Source organism: Callithrix jacchus, chromosome 1 (genome assembly GCF_049354715.1).
Source record: "Callithrix jacchus isolate 240 chromosome 1, calJac240_pri, whole genome shotgun sequence".
NCBI lineage: Eukaryota > Metazoa > Chordata > Mammalia > Primates > Cebidae > Callithrix > Callithrix jacchus.
The window spans coordinates 191,298,584-191,316,552 of record NC_133502.1 but is presented as its reverse complement, the minus strand read 5'-3'; the positions used below and the strand labels follow the sequence as shown (position 1 = coordinate 191,316,552).

Genomic DNA, 17,969 nt, shown 5'->3' with positions numbered 1-17,969 from the left:
GAGATGGGGTTTCACCATGTTGACCAGGATGGTCTCAATCTCCTGACCTTATGATCTGCCCAGCTTGGCCTCCCAAAGTGCTGGGATTGCAGGCGTGAGCCACTGTGCCCAGCTAAATGTAATTTTATATTTCTGCCAGCAGTGTACAGGAATTCCAATTTCACCACATCTTTACCAAAACTTTTGTTTTTTAAATAAGTCATTCTAATGAGTGTAGTGTGGTAGTCTTACATTTTTAGTGTTTTCATATATAAGTGATAACACAATGTTGCCCCTGTGGTTATTATCACATTACTGTGTTTCCACCACCCCACAAAAAACACTTGTCAGTCATATGAGTGCTTATGTTTTTGTTACTACATGAAGGCAGGGAACTTGTCTCTCTTCATCACTAGTATCCTAGGGCTCAGACAGTACCTAACATGTTATACTTGTTTAACAAGTATTTGAATGCATGAATGAATGAATGATTGAATGAATGGAAAGTAGAGAGGCATGGTGTAGTGGTTAAGACCAAAGACTTTGGCATCAAACAGACCTGAGTTTGAGTCCTGGTTTCCTCATTTGTAAATGGATTTGATAATGCCTCCCTCATAGGATTGTGGTGAGATTAAATGAGATCACATGTAAAACCCTTAGTACAGCACCTGGCACACTGTAATTATCCTGTAAGTGTCAGCTATTATTAAAAAAGGTCTCCTGGCCAAAGGGGCATCAGTAGGCTTGGAGTTTAAAATTTTTCATATGTCACTAATAAGCTATATAATATTGAACAAGTTTTTAAATCTCTCTGGGTCTGAGTTGTTTCCTCTGTAAAATTAGGACATTAAGTTAGATGACAGGCTGGGCACAGCGGCTCATGCCTGTAGTCCCAGCACTTTGGGAGGCTTAGGTGGGCAGATCACCTGAGGTCAGGAGTTTGAGACCAGCCTGGCCAACATGGTGAAACCCTGTCTCTAGTAAAAATAAAAAATTAGCCCCGTGTGGTGGCACCTGCCTGTAATCCCAGCTACTCAGGAGGCTGAGGCAGGAGAATCACTTGAACCCGGGAGACAGGTTGCAGTGAGCCAAGATTTGCACCCTGCACTCCAGCCTGGGTGACAGAGTGAGACTCTGTCTCAAAAAAAAAAAAATAGTTAGATGACTCCCAATGGCCCATCTATGATTTTCATTTCATCCTTACAGTTGTTACCGTATTAACTGCAGCAATTATTACCATGACAATCTCAACTTTGATTATATTGGAGATTGTTAATCCCAGAATCTAAATCTCAGAAACATCTAAATAACAGAATTGATGTAAAAGAATTTTTCTAAAGAAAAAATAATTCCATTTCAGAAGTTAAACAATTGGAATAGTTGAATGGTTTGCCCTAGTGTGGAGAGTTTAATTAATAATGATTTAATGTGCCAAGCTGTAAATGATTGCTCAGTGATCATAGAAATGGATGAATGCAAATTGTAATGCAGACTCATTGATAGCTAGGTGGTTTTGCTGAGTTCTGTTGTGCTCAGCTATTGGGAAGGCTTGCTTTAAGGATACCTTTCTGCCCATGCTATGCTGCTGATTGGTGGAGGAAATAAAATAATCCTAAGGGAAGATTTCTGATTCATGAGATGTGCTGGTTGTGTACCTGCTGTTCTTAGCAAACGTGATACCAGGTATGCAAACTCATTCTGGCTGGGCTTTGAGGGAAAGGAGGTTATGGCTTTACCCAGCACAATTACTTGTTTTTCATACTAATAACTTTGAGCATAGAGTGGAAGAAACTAATTTTCTATTGTGTATCTGTTTTCTGTTAGGTGCTTTCAAGTATGCTATCTTACTTGATTTTATTTGTTGACAAAATAGTTATTTTTGTATGTTTGTGTTGCCCTGTGTCACCACCCCAAATCACTTCTAGGACACTCCTGGACTTGATAATGATGTTCATGCATGAATCTCAAGAGCCTTTGTTAGGACAAAGGCTAGTTACTGCTGCCAGTCCCAGGAATTAGGTGCTGCCTTCAAAGAGGAGCTCCTTTGGCTTTGTTAGGAACAAATAACCCTGATAGCTTTTGCCACCAAACTCCCTTATGTCATCAGAGCTTCTTTCTGGTGGTCTGATGTCTCCACAGAGGAATCCTAAGCGCTTTTTCCCAGTGAAAATAATTATAATTGGTGATGAAGCCTCCAGATGAATCACACACACACAGTGTGTATATAACATGCGCACACACACAAACATAAAACTTACCTATTATTAGTACATTGGTCAAGTGGAATAATTTCTGTAATTTAGATCTTTGTTTAAACATTTGTCTAATAGAAATCATATGGGCCATGGAAGCTATTTAATAGCTATGTGACCTGGAGATAGTGTAAACTCCTGGGTCTCTGTCCTCATCAGTAAAGTGGAGATAGACTTAATCTTGTTGGGATGTGGTCAAGATTAAGTGAAATAAATGTAAAGCTCATGAGTATTTAACAGATGTTGGCATTGTTTGTTGTTACTTCTTCCATTCTGTTTTTCAAATAACAGTAAAATCTCTTTGAGCATGACTAACTTTATTAAGTCTGTTTATTAAGATTATTTGGCCGGGTGCCCAGAGATTGACAATGAGATTTATTTTCCTTTCCTTATCAATGACAAATGTTCACACTTTGGAATGGTAATTTTTTGTTTTTCAGAGAGAATTAAATGACTTTGCTTTAGGCAGCTTTCTGAGAGCCAGCAAATTTGGACAGGAATATTAGAATTGCTTTCACTGTGGAGTCCCCACCTGGAACATAGTTGGCAATAGGAGGAAAGATTATGTAATCACATTCCTTATCAGATTTTCAGTAGAGTTTATCATCTCCTGAAACACTCAAGGAAGTCCCCTACTCCTTTCCTTTCAGTCAAGAAGCTGATTGTGGAATAGGAGATGAGTAAATGAAAATTAATCTGACTTTAGCAATTTGAGAATGAAAAGAATGCTAACCGCCATGCATGTAGGCTTGTTTCAGCTTCCCATAGACCGCCTCAGAGGGCATGACATATTGGTTGTAAGCATTAAAACAAGCAAAAAAATCTCAACCCAAACTGTAGATGAAGCCTGGACTAAGTAAGGCAATTTTCCAAGTTCACCAGATCATGACATTAGTAAAATTAATTTTGAAATCTTTATTCTGGAACATTTGGAACACATATAAAAACAAAGAGAGTGATGTAATGAACCACCACCATGGGCCTATTTACCCAGCTTCAGTAGTATTCAGGGGCTGGGGGCGTGGCTCATGCCTGTAATCCCAGCACTATGGGAGGCCAAGGCGGGAGGATCACTTGAGCCCAGGAGTTCAAGACCAACCTGGGCAACATAGTGAGACCTCATCTCTATAAATTAAAAAAAAAAAAAGTTTTTTTTAACACAAGACCAATCTTGTTCAACATTACTCCATACTATGTCCTTCATATTTTAAAATAAAATTTAGATAGTTTACCATTTCATCTGTAAATAATTCAGAAGAAGAGTATAGTCAATTTAAAAACCAGTTAATTCTTGGAAAAACCTGATGCAAAAATTCCATTTGTCTCCTTGAATCTCAGTGTAGATGCCAGCTGGTGAATTTCCATGTGCTAAGCCTCTCCCAAGGCCTGACTCACTATTGAAAGGATGTACTCCATTGTAATTGCTGAAATAGCAGCAGTTTGCTAGAATATGTTATGGTAGTTACGTATTTTTCTGTTGGATAGAGAGAGGTTACTAATAAGAAAAAACTCCTGTGTCAGAGATAAGTTTTTCCGTTTGGAAATCTGATACTTTTTGACTTTGTAAATTACAGGCCTTTAAGTCTTGTTTGGAAAATGAAAATAAAATATGGTTTGTGAATTAATAGAGTAAATTCCTGTAGTTTCTTTGTGGGTGAATTCCTGAGAGTCATAATTAGCAGCAAAATGAAGAACTGAAGTGTCAGACGCCTCTGAGCTAGAAAGACTCCTCTAAGCCTTGCGGGTAGACAGTTTAGAACTTTGGCCAGAGGGAAAGTCATGTGGCATTAGTAGTGATTATGGTTAGTTTTATTCTGAAAGTTAAAGTTGTAACCTAGACCTCTGTAAATAGCCTAGTGTATATATAAACTTTTCTGCAGGAAGGGAAGGCACTATTTTTCAGCAGATGTTTTAAAGGATTAAGTACTATCTTGTATAATTTGGAGATTGGCACTGAGTGAATGGTTGCACTAGAACTGTGCCTTCTTGTGATTCCAGTTTTTTTTGTGAAGAAGAAATGTAGGGGGACAGAAATGATTATAGTCACCTTTAACTTTTTTTTTTTTTTGAGACAGAATCTTGCTCTGTCGCCCAGGCTAGAGTGCAGTGATCAGTTTTGGCTCACTGCAACCTCCACCTCCCGAGTTCAAGTGATTCTCCTGCCTCAGCCTCCCAAGTAGCTGGGATTACAGGCGCACACCACCACACCTGGCTAATTTTTATATTTAAATTTATGTTTTTAAAGTAGAAACAGGGTTTCAGCAAATTGATCAGGCTGATCTTGAACTCCTGACTTCAGGTGATCTGCCTGCCTCGGCCTCCCAAAGTGCTGGGATTATAGGCATGCCTTTAACTATTTTTTAAGCCAATCATATAGGAGAACACAACCTTGATTATAGGAGACCACAAGTCCCAGCTCTGCTGGAATTGCAGCCTTACTTTCTCCTTATCCTCAGTCACCATGAGTCTTCTGCATATAAGATTGGTAGATGGTGGATGTGGTGATCCCAAGTTTATTCTCGGCAACTTATTTTGAAAAATATGCTTTTTTATTCTTTGTTTTAACCCTTAGTTAACTCCTCTATTGAAGTACTTAGTATGCATGACTTGAATAGGGATTTTGTCATAATCATCTGTGTTTCCTTAGCATCTAGCACATGGTCACTTGGAAAATACTTACTGACACATGATGATTCTGTTCCAGTGCTGCGATGATGTGATCTTGTGATTTCTCTAATGACCTTGATCTAGATTGTGGTAATAGTAGTAGTCCTATATATGTCCCTGTCTCTATTCTTCTTTTTCCTAGATGGTTTGTTCTTAGGCTCTGGACCATTCTCTTTTTTTGGTACATCCTAGGGAACAGTAGAGAAAAATTTGTGTTTAAAACAAGAGGAGTATGTTACATTGATGTTCCTCATTGCCAGGATCACTGGAATGTTCCATTTGCTATCAGGATGAATTCACTGTTGGTAACAGATGCCAGGAACTCATTATATTTTTGTTATTCTTCTTCATTGATTGAGATTTGGTCCCCTACCTCTGACTGTGATGGAAAATGGATTTTAGTCTTGATCTTCATACTTTATTTTATTTTATTTACTTAATTTTAATTTTTCATTTTGAGACAGGGTCTTGTTCTGATACCCAGGCTGGATCACAGTAGCACATCCATAGCTCAGTGTAACCATGCCCAGCTGATCTTCAGGCTTTAAAGGTTGTGGCCAGTCATTCAGAATTAATCAGTATCAAATTATGAGTATTTTTGTTATCTATATAGCCGCTGCTGAAATTAATTTATTATAAAAGTGGGCTAAAGTCTAAGCTAAGTAAGTTTGTGGTTTGTCATCTATGAGATAGCAAAAATTGAAGTGTGAAAAAACATTATTTTGAAGTTGGGTATGGTGGCTTATGTCTGTAATTCCAGCACTTTAGGAAGACAAGGCAGGAGGATTGCTCGAAACCAGGAATTTGACACCAACCTGGGCAAAATAGATTCTGTCTCTACCAAAAAATTAGCTGGGGGCATGGTGTCACATGCCTGTGGTCCTGGCTCCTCTGAAGGCTGAGGCAGGGAGGATCGCTTGAGCCCAGGAGTTTTGAGGTTGCATTGAGCTATAGATGTGCCACTGTGATCCAACCTGCGTAATAGAGCAAGACCCTGTCTCAAACAACAAAAACAAAAAAAGTTAAAAAACTTAAAAATTGTAAAGTGGGTTTTGCTTTGCAGTTTCAAAAGAAAAGAGCTGTATCTACCTCTCTGGAGCTATTATGTCTGAGTCTTAATAATAGTCAAACAGGAGATGCTTGTTATGGGATGCAGGCAGATAAAGGGAAAACTGGGAGCTTTTATAGAGTTTGAAACTCTTCTTATAAGTGGAAAATTATAGAGATTGTAGTTTTTTATTTGGTAAAGTATTGCATATGTTGTGGTACCTTAATGAGCATATGAGCACGTTAGGTTGAATTCTGCTGCAGTCTGAGTTGACCAGCAGGCTACCTAGGTCTTTATTTTCTCTCTCTTTTTTTAATATATATAAGTAATATTGCTTCCATTTTCCTCTGTCACCTTAATCAAGTGTAATCTCAGTCTCTCAAAGTGCTGAGATTATAAGTGTGGGCCATCATGCCCTGCTTGACTGTTCTTTAAAATCTCTATGCACATCACACTGCTAATCAGAAAGGAAAGATTTGTGGTGGACATGAAAGGCAGCAGAATGTATTGCCTCTTATAGGAGGTTATGGATATGCTAAGGAGCACACTAGTCTCCCTTGACTCCTCTAAGACTCTTGGATCCCTTCAGTCAGTACCAGCACTTTGCAGGGAATACATGACATAGACTAGCATTTCTGACTCCCTTACTTGCTTAAGGGGGCCCAGTTTATTTAATTTAATGTTCTCTTTGGATGCAGAAGTAAGAGCAAACAGAGGAATCAGGCAGAAAGAGGTTAAGATTTTTTTCATAGGTATTCAGTTTGAGGAGATACGTTTACTGTATCTGTTGAGGTGGCCTGCTTAAAAACCACAGTTCAAAAGAAACCCCACAGTAGGCCGGGTGCAGAGGCTCACGCCTGTAATCCCAGCACTTTGGGAGGCCGAGGCAGGAGGATCATAAGGTCAGGAGTTCGAGACCATTCTGGCAAACATAGTGAAACCCTGTCTCTACTGAAAAAATACAAAAATTTAGTTGGGTGTGGTGGCGTGTGCTTGTAGTCCCAGCTACTTAGGAGGCTGAGGCAGGAGAATCGCTTGAACCTGGGAGGCGGAGGTTTCAGTGAACTGAGATCGCAGTCACTGTACTCCAAGCCCTGTGGACAGACAGTACAGGACTCTGTCTCAAAAGAAAAAAACAAACCCCACAGTTTATTCATTTAGTTGGAAATTGTTATTTTCCCTCTCCTTTTTTGACAATAGTCAAACCTCTAAATTGATTTTTTTTTTTGTCTTCCTTTCCCTTTTTCTCCTCTTCCATTCCACTTTTGTTACTTTTATTTCTTTTTTAAAAAGAGAATATCTCACTCTGTTGCTCAGGCTGAAGTACAGTGATGTGATCACAGCTCACTGCAACCTCAACCTCCTGGGCTCAAGTGATCCTTCTACCTCATCTTCCTGAGTAGCTGGAACTATAGGCACACACCACCATGCCTAGCTAAGTGTTGTTGTTTTTTTTTTTTTTTTTGAGATGGAGTCTCGCACTGTCGTTCAGGCTGGAGTATAGTGGTGCAATCTCGGCTCACTGCAGCCTCTGCCTCCCAGGTTCAAGCAGTTCTCTGCCTCAGCCTCCCGGGTAGCTGGGATTACAGGTGCCCACCACCATGCCAGGCTAATTTTGTATTTTTAGTAGAGATGGAGTTTCACCATCTTAGCCAGCTGGTCGTGAACGCCTGACCTCGTGATCTGCCCACCTTGGCCTCCTGGTGCTGGGATTACAGGTGTGAGCCACCACACCCAGCAATTTTTGTATTTTTTGTAGAGATGGGTTTTTGCCATATTACCCAGGCTGGTCTCAAACTTCTGGGCATGAGCAGTACACTCACTTCTGCCTCTCAAACTGTTGGTGTTACAGATGTGAGCCACTGTGCCTGGCAACTTTCCTTTTATTCTTTGCATTTCCTTCTCCTACAGTAAAATGGGTCAATGGCATTCTTTCCAAATAAGTGCTTGTTTGAAAGAAGACCCAGAATTCTATGAAATTGCTAATTTTTTTTTGTGGGAAGTTTATTTTTTAGAAAATAAGGATAATGTCATAGATTATAAAAATTATTCTCATCTCCTTTGGGATGTAAGGAAAACTTTTAAAAGCTAAACTTCCAGTGGAGAGTCTATGTGAGTATTTATTGAGCCAGAAGTATTGAAAATAATTACCATAGTTTTCTAATGCTTAAGTTTTTTAGGAACAATATTTCCAATTTTGGGGGGACACACACATCTAATTTTTAAAAATCTTCTCAGTTAGGGAATGGATATTTAAACCTTTCTGTTGTAATTTCAAAAACAGTTTGTTTAGTAGTATGTAGTAGAAGAAATGCATTGGACTAGTAATCAGATTCTGGCCCCTGTTTTTCTTTTATCAGATCACTGAACTCTTGTGCTGTAGTTCCCCAACTGAAAATGAAAAGATTGGATGTGTTAGTTCCTGAGGTTCTTGTTATAAAAGTATAGTTATTCCAGGTTTTATTGGCATTTCTCTGAAGCTGATAAAAGATTAAAAGAGTTTGGGTTATAATACTGTTCATATAAAAATAGAATTCATTTCAGTATAAAATGAGTTAGACTTGGATTCTAAAGGGGCTTAGTCAGTGGATGACTAAAACAACCTTTATATAAGATGCTCTCATATAGAAATCAATTTCAAGGTACATTTTCTAGGAGGCTGGGGAGTGGAGAGGAGGGGAGGGAAACAACCAAAAAATACATTCTCTGACAACTTTGAACTAAACCAGGATCTTAATTTGAGATTAATATAAGAAATCTGTCAAGTATTTTTAAAAAGTAACATCACTATTCAGGAGTTGACTTTTTCTGTTGTAGCTTTCATTGAAAGACTATTGTTTTAGTCATTCTCTCCTAAGTTCCTTTTTCTGAGAATAAAAGATTGAGCTCATACCTTTGCATAACGATCTGGAGAGTATTTTAAGCTTGGCATGTTTAAACCTGGCATACTCAATTAATATGTGGATAAACTAGCACATTAGAACATTTTTTAAGTTCCAAGCCATAAATATGTTTTAAATTAACGGGCGTGTATAAAATTAATACTTAAGCCTTGAATAGCACTGACTTTCAAAATGCCTGTTGCCCTGGGTGACTGATTTTCAGTGAGGCTCATGCTTACATTGCTTCCTTTACATCAAACAGTGCCAAGAACAGAGTCAGAAGAGGGTTTGCTCCTTTGGCGCTCTACTACCCTCTGCTTTTGGCAGGGAAGAAGGCTGCTGTTTTACTTCTTAAACTCCTACCATATGGAAAGCTTCTAAAAATAAACTTTGGATTTGTTTTGGTCTTCTAAATTTGTAACCTCCATTATCCATGACAAAGCCAATGTAAATACCTTTAGGTACTCTACATACAAAGCTGTGGCACTGTTTTAGTGAGAAAGATCACCAACCACAATATTTAAATTATCAACTAAAGTAGTTTATCTTTTGTTTACGTCTTAGTCTGCCTGGACGAAGACCTGGTTGTGTTGTCAAGCAAAAACTAGTTAGTTGGAGGTTATAGCGAATCCACTTTAATTTTTTGTTCATGAATTGTTGGTGTAATTATGTAGCAGACATATTCATGGGAATGTAGAAGTACATTAGCTTTTGATATAACAGATTGTTTAAATGGATGGTATTCACTTTGTGAATTCTGGTGGATTGGGCCTTCAATCAGCAAATATATAATGAGCACCTGTTATTTGCCAGGCACTGCTAGGTCTTGCTAGATACAGAGTTGTATAAAAGATGATTCCTGGCCAGGCGCCTATAATCCCAGCACTTTGGGAGGCCGAGGCGGGTGGATCACGAGGTCAAGAGAGGTGAAACCTCATCCCTACTAAAAATACAAAAATTAGCTGGGCATGGTGGTGCATGCCTGTAGTCCCAGCTACTCGGGAGGCTGAGGCAGGAGAATTGCTTGAACCCAGAAGGCGGAGGTTGTGGTGAGCCGAGATTGCTCCATTGCACTCCAGTCTGGGTAACAAGAGCGAAACTCCGTCTCAAAAAAAAAAGATGATTCCTGTTCAGACAAGTAAGAGAGAAAGGAAAAAAGAAAACCTGGGACAACCAAATATTTTAACTGTGTTAACAGAGAAATAGATGCTATGAGAACATGGAGGAGAGACGAGTAGAGTAATACTTGGGGTAGTTGGGAACCACTTTAGAAAAATGTTTCAGTTGGCTTTTTTTTTTTCTTTTGGGACAGTCTCACTCTGTTGCCTAGGCTGCTGGAGTGCAGTAGCTTGATCTTGGCTCATTGCAACTTCCACCTCCCCAGTTTAAGCGATTCTCATGCCTCAGCCTCCTGAGCAGCTGGGATTACAGGTGTATACCACCACTCCCAGTTAATTTTCTTTTCTTTTCTTTTTGTTTTTTGAGTCTCGCTCTGTTATCCAGGCTGGAGTGCAGTAGCTTGATCTTGGCTCACTGCAACTTTTGCCTCTCAGGTTCAAGCCATTCTCATGCTTCAGCCTCCCAAATAGCTGGGACTACAGACGTGCCATCACTCCCAGCTAATTTTTGCATTTTTAGTACAGACAGGGTTTCACAGTGTTGGCCAGGCTGGTTTCAAACTCCTGACCTCAAGTGATCTCCCTGCCTTGGCCATCCAAAGTGCTGGGATTACAGGTGTGAGCCACGACGCCCAGCCTAATTTTTGTATTTTTATTAGTGACGGGGTTTCGCCTTGTTTGCCAGGCTGGTCTTGAACTCCTGGTCTCAAGCAATCCTCCCACCTTGGCCTCCCAAAGTGCTGGGATTACAGGTACTTTTTATACGTGTTCAGTTTGAGGGTATATAACCATATCTGTTAAGGTGGACCGCTTAAAAACCACAGTTCATTTAATTGGGAATTGTTTTTTTCCCCTCCTTTTTTGATACCAGACAAACCTCTAAATTGATATTCTTTTGTCTGTCTTCTTTCAACTGGGCCACTGCACTCAGCCTCAGTTGGATCTTAAATAATAAAAATTACTTACAACAGAGACTATATTTTATTGAGTGCTAGCTGTATGCCAGGATTAATGTTACCCACTAGGGAAAAGAGAACATTCCAGATAGTAGGAGAAACAGTAGAACTATCAAAGACAGTGTGTTCTAGGAGGAAGTTTGGTGTGGGTAATGGGGAGAAGAAGGGACATCAGTGGCCAGAGATCATAGGCTAGTGAGACTGGGTGGGATCAAATTATGAAAGACTTCAGGGCCAGGCTCATGCCTGTAATCCTGGCATTTTAGGAGGCCAAGCTGGGAGGATGGCTTGAGCCCAGGAGTTTGAGATGAACCTGGGCAACATAGTGAGACCCCATTCTATAAAAAATGCAAAAATTAGCTAGATGTGGTAGTGTGTGCTTGTGGATTCCATCTACTTGAGAGGTTGAGATGGGACAATTAGTTGATCCCAGGAGATTGAGGCTGCAGTGAGCTGTGATCATGCCACTGTACTCCAGCCTGGGAAACAGAGTGAGACCTTGTCTCAAAAAAAAAAACCCAAAAAAAAAAAGCCCACACACAACTTTAGATATATCACTGATTCTGTCTCTGTTGTCATGTCTTTGTTCTCTTTTCCTTGCCTGTAAAGATTTTCTTCACTCTTGGTTGGCCCATCTAACATATTTTTAAAGGTCAAGCTTTAGGGCATCTTTTTTTCTTTTTTGAGACAGTTTGGCTCTTGTTACCCAGGCTGGAGTGCAGTGGCACGATCTTGGCTCACCGCAACCTCCGCCTCCTGGGTTCAAGGAAGTCTTCTGCCTCAGCCTCCCAAGTAGCTGGGACTACAGGCACGCACCACCGTGCCCAGCTAACTTTTTGTATTTTTAGTAGAGACGGGGTTTCACCTTGTTGACCAGGATGGTCTCAATCTCTTGACCTCATGATCCACCCGCCTCGGCCTCCCAAAGTGCTGGGATTATAGGCTTGAGCCACCGCGCCTGGCCAGGGCAACTCTTTTGTAAAGCCTTCCTTCCTTTTCCTCAGAGCTTAACAATTTTTTACGGTGAATGATTTCACAGAGGCTGCATTATGCCTCATAAAGGGACTTCCATTTCTTGAATTGTTTTTTGTTTTGTCTGATCTGTCCAGCTAGTTTCTCAACTCCTTAAAGGAAGAGAATGAATCCTCTTCAGCACCTGGTATTAGCGCTTATCACATTGTGAAGACTTAAGAAGTAAATGATGAATATGGAACCCTTATAGATACAAACCTTTAAGATAACCCAACTATGGTGGTAGAGACTGCCTGTGTTTGTATAAAAGGCATTTCTTAGCACCAACAAGAGCAATTTTCAGAAGTATAGGACACACATTTAGATGTAAAATGAGACAAAAATAATTGTCTCATAGAGTTGTGAGAATTAGTTTGTGATATTTAAGCACTTGAAACAGTATCTAGCATATAGGAAGTGCTCAGTTAGTGTTACCTATCATTTAAACTCCACTTATACTGGCCTTTTTAATAGTGACAGACTTATTTATTTATTTATTTATTTAGAGACAGAGTCTTGCTCTGTCATCCAGGCTGGAGTGCAGTGGTGCGATCTTGGCTCACTGCAACCTCCGCCTCCCAGGTTCAAGTGATTGTCCTGCCTCAGCCTCCACAGTAGCTGGGACTACAGGCACATGCCACCATGCCTGACTAATTTTTGTATTTTTAGTAGAGACAGGGTTTCACCGTGTTGGCCTGGATGGTCTTGATATCCTGACCTTGTGATCCACCTGCCTCGGCCTCTCAAAGTGCTGGGATTATAGGTGTGAGCCACCTTGCCTGACCACCAATGACAGATCTCTTAACATTGTTGTGGGCATGGAGAGGATTGAAAGGATGTAAGAAACAGCTTCTTACCTTAGAAACCAAATGCCTTTTAGGAATTGGAAGAACTGTTTATATTGCATGAACTTGTATTTTTCTGTTTGTGTTTTAGTGATCGGAGGGTATGGTTGGCATGGAATTCAGTTTCATCTGTCTCTGAATTGTAAGCAAGGTAGGTCCCAGATTTACTTACTCTTCCCTCCTTCCTTTCTCAATGTGGTTGTTAGCATCTTCACTTATACTGACCTGGAATAGATCAGATTTGACTGTTGTTTGGGGGAACATTATCTTTTTCAGTCTCACTCATCATGCCCCATGATGGTCTGTCCTGTGGTTTATCTAATGTGGATTCCATCTAGTATCTTGTTAGAATGTAAAGAATGCTAAGAAACAGCATAACCAATGTAAAATTTTGGTGATCATAGAACAGAACCATGAATTTACACATATACCCACCCCTGCATACCTCTACCTCTTTATCCAGTCCCTGAGGCAGAAGTTTTTGTATCGGAGCCATTATGTAAACCAATTTAGGATGGTGGGTAATGGTAGGCTAGCTTATTCTGATCACTCTAAAATTCAGTCGCTTGCATGAATCGTAGACTAAATGCAACAAAGGGCCTGACCTGACAGTAGCCAGGGCATTACTGGCAACTATAAATTTTGTTGCTGATGACAGGATCTGTCCATCTGTAACCACTAGAGTTTGATTTGACACAGCATGCTTTGTTCCTATCTTAAAATCCGGGGCCTGAACAAAAGTACGCCAGATACAGCTTTGGCTCATATATCTGTCTTATGTCAGATGTCTGCAAAAACAGCTTTAGATGGCACTTCACACAGCTCTGCAAAACTATTTCTGTTAGAATGTTTCCTGTCAAGGTAAAGGTTAGTGCTGGTTCATGTAGGTCTAGTTTTCTGTCACCATAAGTATGTTGAGATTCCCTTGCTTGTTGGTACAGGAGACCTTGCCCAGTGGGAGAGGAAACTTGACAGTCAAAACAATACTCCCCACAACCCTCCAACCAGGAATCCTACCAACTTGTGCGCAGGGTTCTGTGGGTTGATGTCAGTCTGGACTCTTGTTGCATTGACACTTGTGGCTTTCTCTCAGTCACAAAGAAGAGAAATCTTTAGTACATTGCTGCAGGGAAAAACAGTGTAGCCACTTCCCATTGCAGAAGGAACATGGCCTTGGAATTGACACTGCTGTCTAGGAGGGAGTAGACGAGGGTAGATTAAAGTTTAACTTCGGTAAATGAATCCCTTCATCATCATCTAGTGGTCTAAATTTTCTGTGTCTGATCTGTGTGGTCAGTCAGGAAATTACTTTTTTTCTATTATACTTGTATATTGGGATAATAAAAAACAAACTATTTCATGGAAATACTGTATGATAAAAACTAATGGAAAGTAAAGAAAGGTACCAACTTTTACTGAATTCCTGCTGGAATTAGGCATTGTACCATAAATTTTCATGTATGTCCTTTTATTGAAATACATCAAGTTCATTGATACTACAGTTTTTTGAGTCTAGGTGAATAATGTTGTGTCTTGAAGTATTTATAATAGCCATTTAGAGGAAGTAGAATTGTGTAGTGTTTTACGTTATTTCATTTGTTTCATGGAGAAGGAAAGAAAATACTTCTATGAGTTAGTATTTTTCTTTTCTCTTTTTTGGGGGGAGGGGAGAAGTCTGCTACTGATTTAGCCAAAGGCAGGACAGAGACTAGCAGGTCTGAAATTAGAGACACCTGCGCTGTTTTGGGAAGTTGAGACTCTTGACCTAGGATTTGCTGAAGTTGGTGCAGGGGAGGTCAGTATAGGTTAATATTTTCAGAGCTCAAAGCAAATGTGAATTGGGGTTGTTTTAGATGCAGTTTTGCTTGATCTCTGTATCTGCAAATGGAGTAAAAAAGTACAGTACAGTTGTTTTGGGAAACTTCTGCAAAAGTCCCTGGGCCAATGCAAATCAGTCTTCTCCAAAAATACCAAAAAAGTTCCCCATTTGGCTTTTTCACCTGGTTGAGGGAATTGACTGTTGTCATTATGGTTGTAAAGAAATTACCAGGCTGGGCGTGGTGGTTCCTGCCTGTAATCCCAGCACTTTGGGAGGTTGAGGCTGGTGAATTGTTTGAGTCCAGGAGTTTGAAACCAGCCTGGGCAACATGGTGAAACCCTGTCTCTACAAAATCATCAAAAAAATTAGCCAGGCATGGTAACATGTGCCTGTAGTCCCAGCTGAGGTGGAGGGATTGCTTTAGCCTGGGAGGTCAAGGCTGTAGCGAGCTGTGATTGTGTCACTGTGTTCCAGCCTGGGTGACAGAGTAAGGCCCTGTCTCAAATAAAAAATATAAAAACCCCCCGCCCTTTTTTTTTTTTTTTAATAAGGGACAGGGTTTTGATTTGTCACCCAGGCTAGAGTGCAGTGTGGAACAATTACAGCTCACTGTAGCTTGAACTCCTGGGTTCAATTGATCCTTATGCCTTAGCCTCCAGAGTAGCTAGGACTGCAGGCATGTGCTAACATGCTTGGCTAATTAAATTTTTTTTTTTTTTATTGTAGAGACTGGGTCTCACTGGTTGTCCGGGTTGGTCTTCATTTCCTGGCCCCAAGTGATTCTCCCACCTTGACCTCCCAAAGTGTTGGGATTTACAGGTGTGAGCCACCATGCCTAGCCCACACATTCTTTTAAAACAATTATAAATTTTATTTTCTGTTTTAAAATTTTCTCTTGAAATTCTTCTCTTATGCGAGGTACCATCCCTAGGTCTTTCAGCATGCAGTAATTGGGGGTCAGAATAAATTGTTCAACTCTCTCCTAGGTGATACGAAATTAAACTGAAGTCTTTCTTCAGTTTATGAAAGGATAGATTAATCTATGAAAGGAGAAGAACATCTGGGTAAGAGCAGCAGAATTACCTGGAGATACTTACTATACTGTTTTTTTAAGGGCTAAAATAGACACATTAACATTTCTTAATCTATGAATATTTCCATTTTTATTTTTCTGTCGAATGAATTACTGTACTTTTCCTCTTGGCCACTTCCTTTTTATGGTTTAGTGACATAAACTGAATATAATTTTTCCTTCTTGCTTTGTTGAACAAATACTAGTTCTCTAAGAAGAGCTTTATTGAGGTATAATTTATATCTACAGAATTTGCCTGTTTGAAGTGTACAGTTTATTTTTAGTAATTGTGTGGAGATGCACAATTATTACCTCACTCGAGTATTACATTTCTAATACCCCAAAAAGATCCCTTGGAAATACCACTTTTTGACTTCCCATAAAGTAAGGCACCCATTTTATTAAATTCTGCATCATATTTAATCTTCCTCTACTCAAAGTTTTCCATCACTCTGCATATTGCATGTCTTTTTCTCCTCCTCTTTATGAATTAGTTTCTTACTACTGGTCAAACATACAAGTCTTTTGTCATTTTTACTACATTTTCTCAACACTTTTTAAAACATGTCACCTTGAAAAGAAGGGATATTTAGCTTTTATTAAGTTTTTTTTTTTCTGTTTTTGAGACTGATTCTTGATCTGTTGCCCAGGCTGAAGTGCAATGACCCAATCTCTGCTCACTGCAACCTCTGCCTCCTGGGTTCAAGCAATTCTCCTGCCTCAGCCTCTCGAATAGCTGAGATTACCATGGCCCACCACCATGCCCAGCTAATTTGTGTATTTTTTGTAGAGATGGGGTTTCACCATGTTGGCCAGGCTGCTCTCAAACTCCTAACCTTGCGATTCGCCCACCATGACTTCCCAAAGTGCTGGGATTATAGGCATGAGCCACAGCTCCCGGCCACACTTGAGCTTTTTAAAGGCCTGCCTACTTACCATGTTGGTTTGTCTCATTAATGGTGATGTTAAATCTCATTATTTGGTTAAGTTCCTGTCTGCCAAATTTATTCATTGTAAGATGTCTTTTCTCCTTTTGCCACATAGTTGTTGCAGTAGTAATACATCTTCTTAGAGCAACAAGCTAACCTGGCTAACAGTGTTTAAAAATTGAGTATTATGTGAAAGACAATATGCAAAAAATGAACTTCAGAATTAATTTAATTTGAGCTTCTTTGTAATGTGAATTTTTAAGTGCAGAGTTTAAATACACTTGCTTTAAGAGCCTTGGGATGCAAATCTAGTTTTCCTTGGGTCATAAGGAATTTTTGCTGATAACCTTTTCATAGTTACACTTTAGTAGAGTATTAGCATTTTTCATGGTTTTCAGACAAGTTATTTCCTGCTTTTAAAATTCCTTCCTCCACTCTTCTCGGGTATGCCTTGGAACAATATAGCTCTTACTGAGGGATCTGGAGTTACCTGGGTTTGAACCCTGCTGCAGCAGTTACTTAACCTCTCTGTACTTCAGTATTCTCCTTTGTAAAATAGAAAAGTAATACCTCATAAGATTTTATGAGGATTAAATAGGCATTTGGCATTTTTTTCTGGTCTTAGATGTTTAGTAAGGTTGTATATTATTATTCTCAGTCTGATGAAACTTGTCACATAATAGGCAGTGACTTTTTCCTTATATCTATGTACTATACATGTATACATACATAAATATAGAAATGTATCTCATAGATGTTACTTGAGGAAATAATAATAGACATTTCTTATGTAATTGTCTCTGTCCCAATCTTGGTGGGGGAGGAATTTAGATTCACTTTTTTAGGATACTTGTAGGATCCATATGTTAACCATACCCCTTTCCCCACCATGTCTACGTTTACTTTGAATACAACACTTAGGGATTGCCTAATGTTATGATAAAAAATGGTAAATATTATTGCTACCCCAGACTACATGATCTTTTTTTTTCCTCTGAGACAAAGTTTTACTCTGTTTCCACAGGCCGCAATGGAGTGGTGCAATCATAGCTCGCAGCAGCTTCGAACTCATGGACTCAAGCAATCATCCTGCCTCAGCCTCCTCAGTTGCTAGGATTGCAGGCATGTGCCACTAAGCCTGGGTAATTTTTAAATTTTTGGAGAGATGGAGTCTCGCTGTGTTGCCCAGGCTGATCTCGAACTGCTGGGCTCTAGCAGTCCTCTGGCTTTGGCTTCCCAAAGCTTTGGGATTATAGGTATGAGCCAATGCTCCTGGCCCAGACTATATCGTCTTAATGTGTACATTGGACATGGTTAAGTTCAAGGCACTTTTACTGCCTTTATCTCTGAACTGAATTGGAGGCCACAGTTCATTAAGTGGCAATTTATTG

General features: G+C 39.7%; 1 protein-coding gene across 6 annotated transcripts in view; it reads left to right on the top strand.

Annotated features, from left to right (window-relative positions):
- MRTFA (myocardin related transcription factor A) overlaps positions 1 to 17,969 on the top strand; it is a 208,093-nt gene that overhangs the window by 27,804 nt on the left and 162,320 nt on the right. For 4 of the 6 annotated variants that reach the window (XM_078334625.1, XM_078334610.1, XM_078334623.1 and 1 more), the window contains exon 2: positions 12,850 to 12,909. The exons of the other annotated variants lie outside the window; for them this stretch is intronic. The gene's annotated coding sequence lies outside the window, so the exon portion shown is untranslated. The remainder of the gene's footprint in view (positions 1 to 12,849; positions 12,910 to 17,969) is intronic. 6 annotated transcript variants of the gene reach the window in all.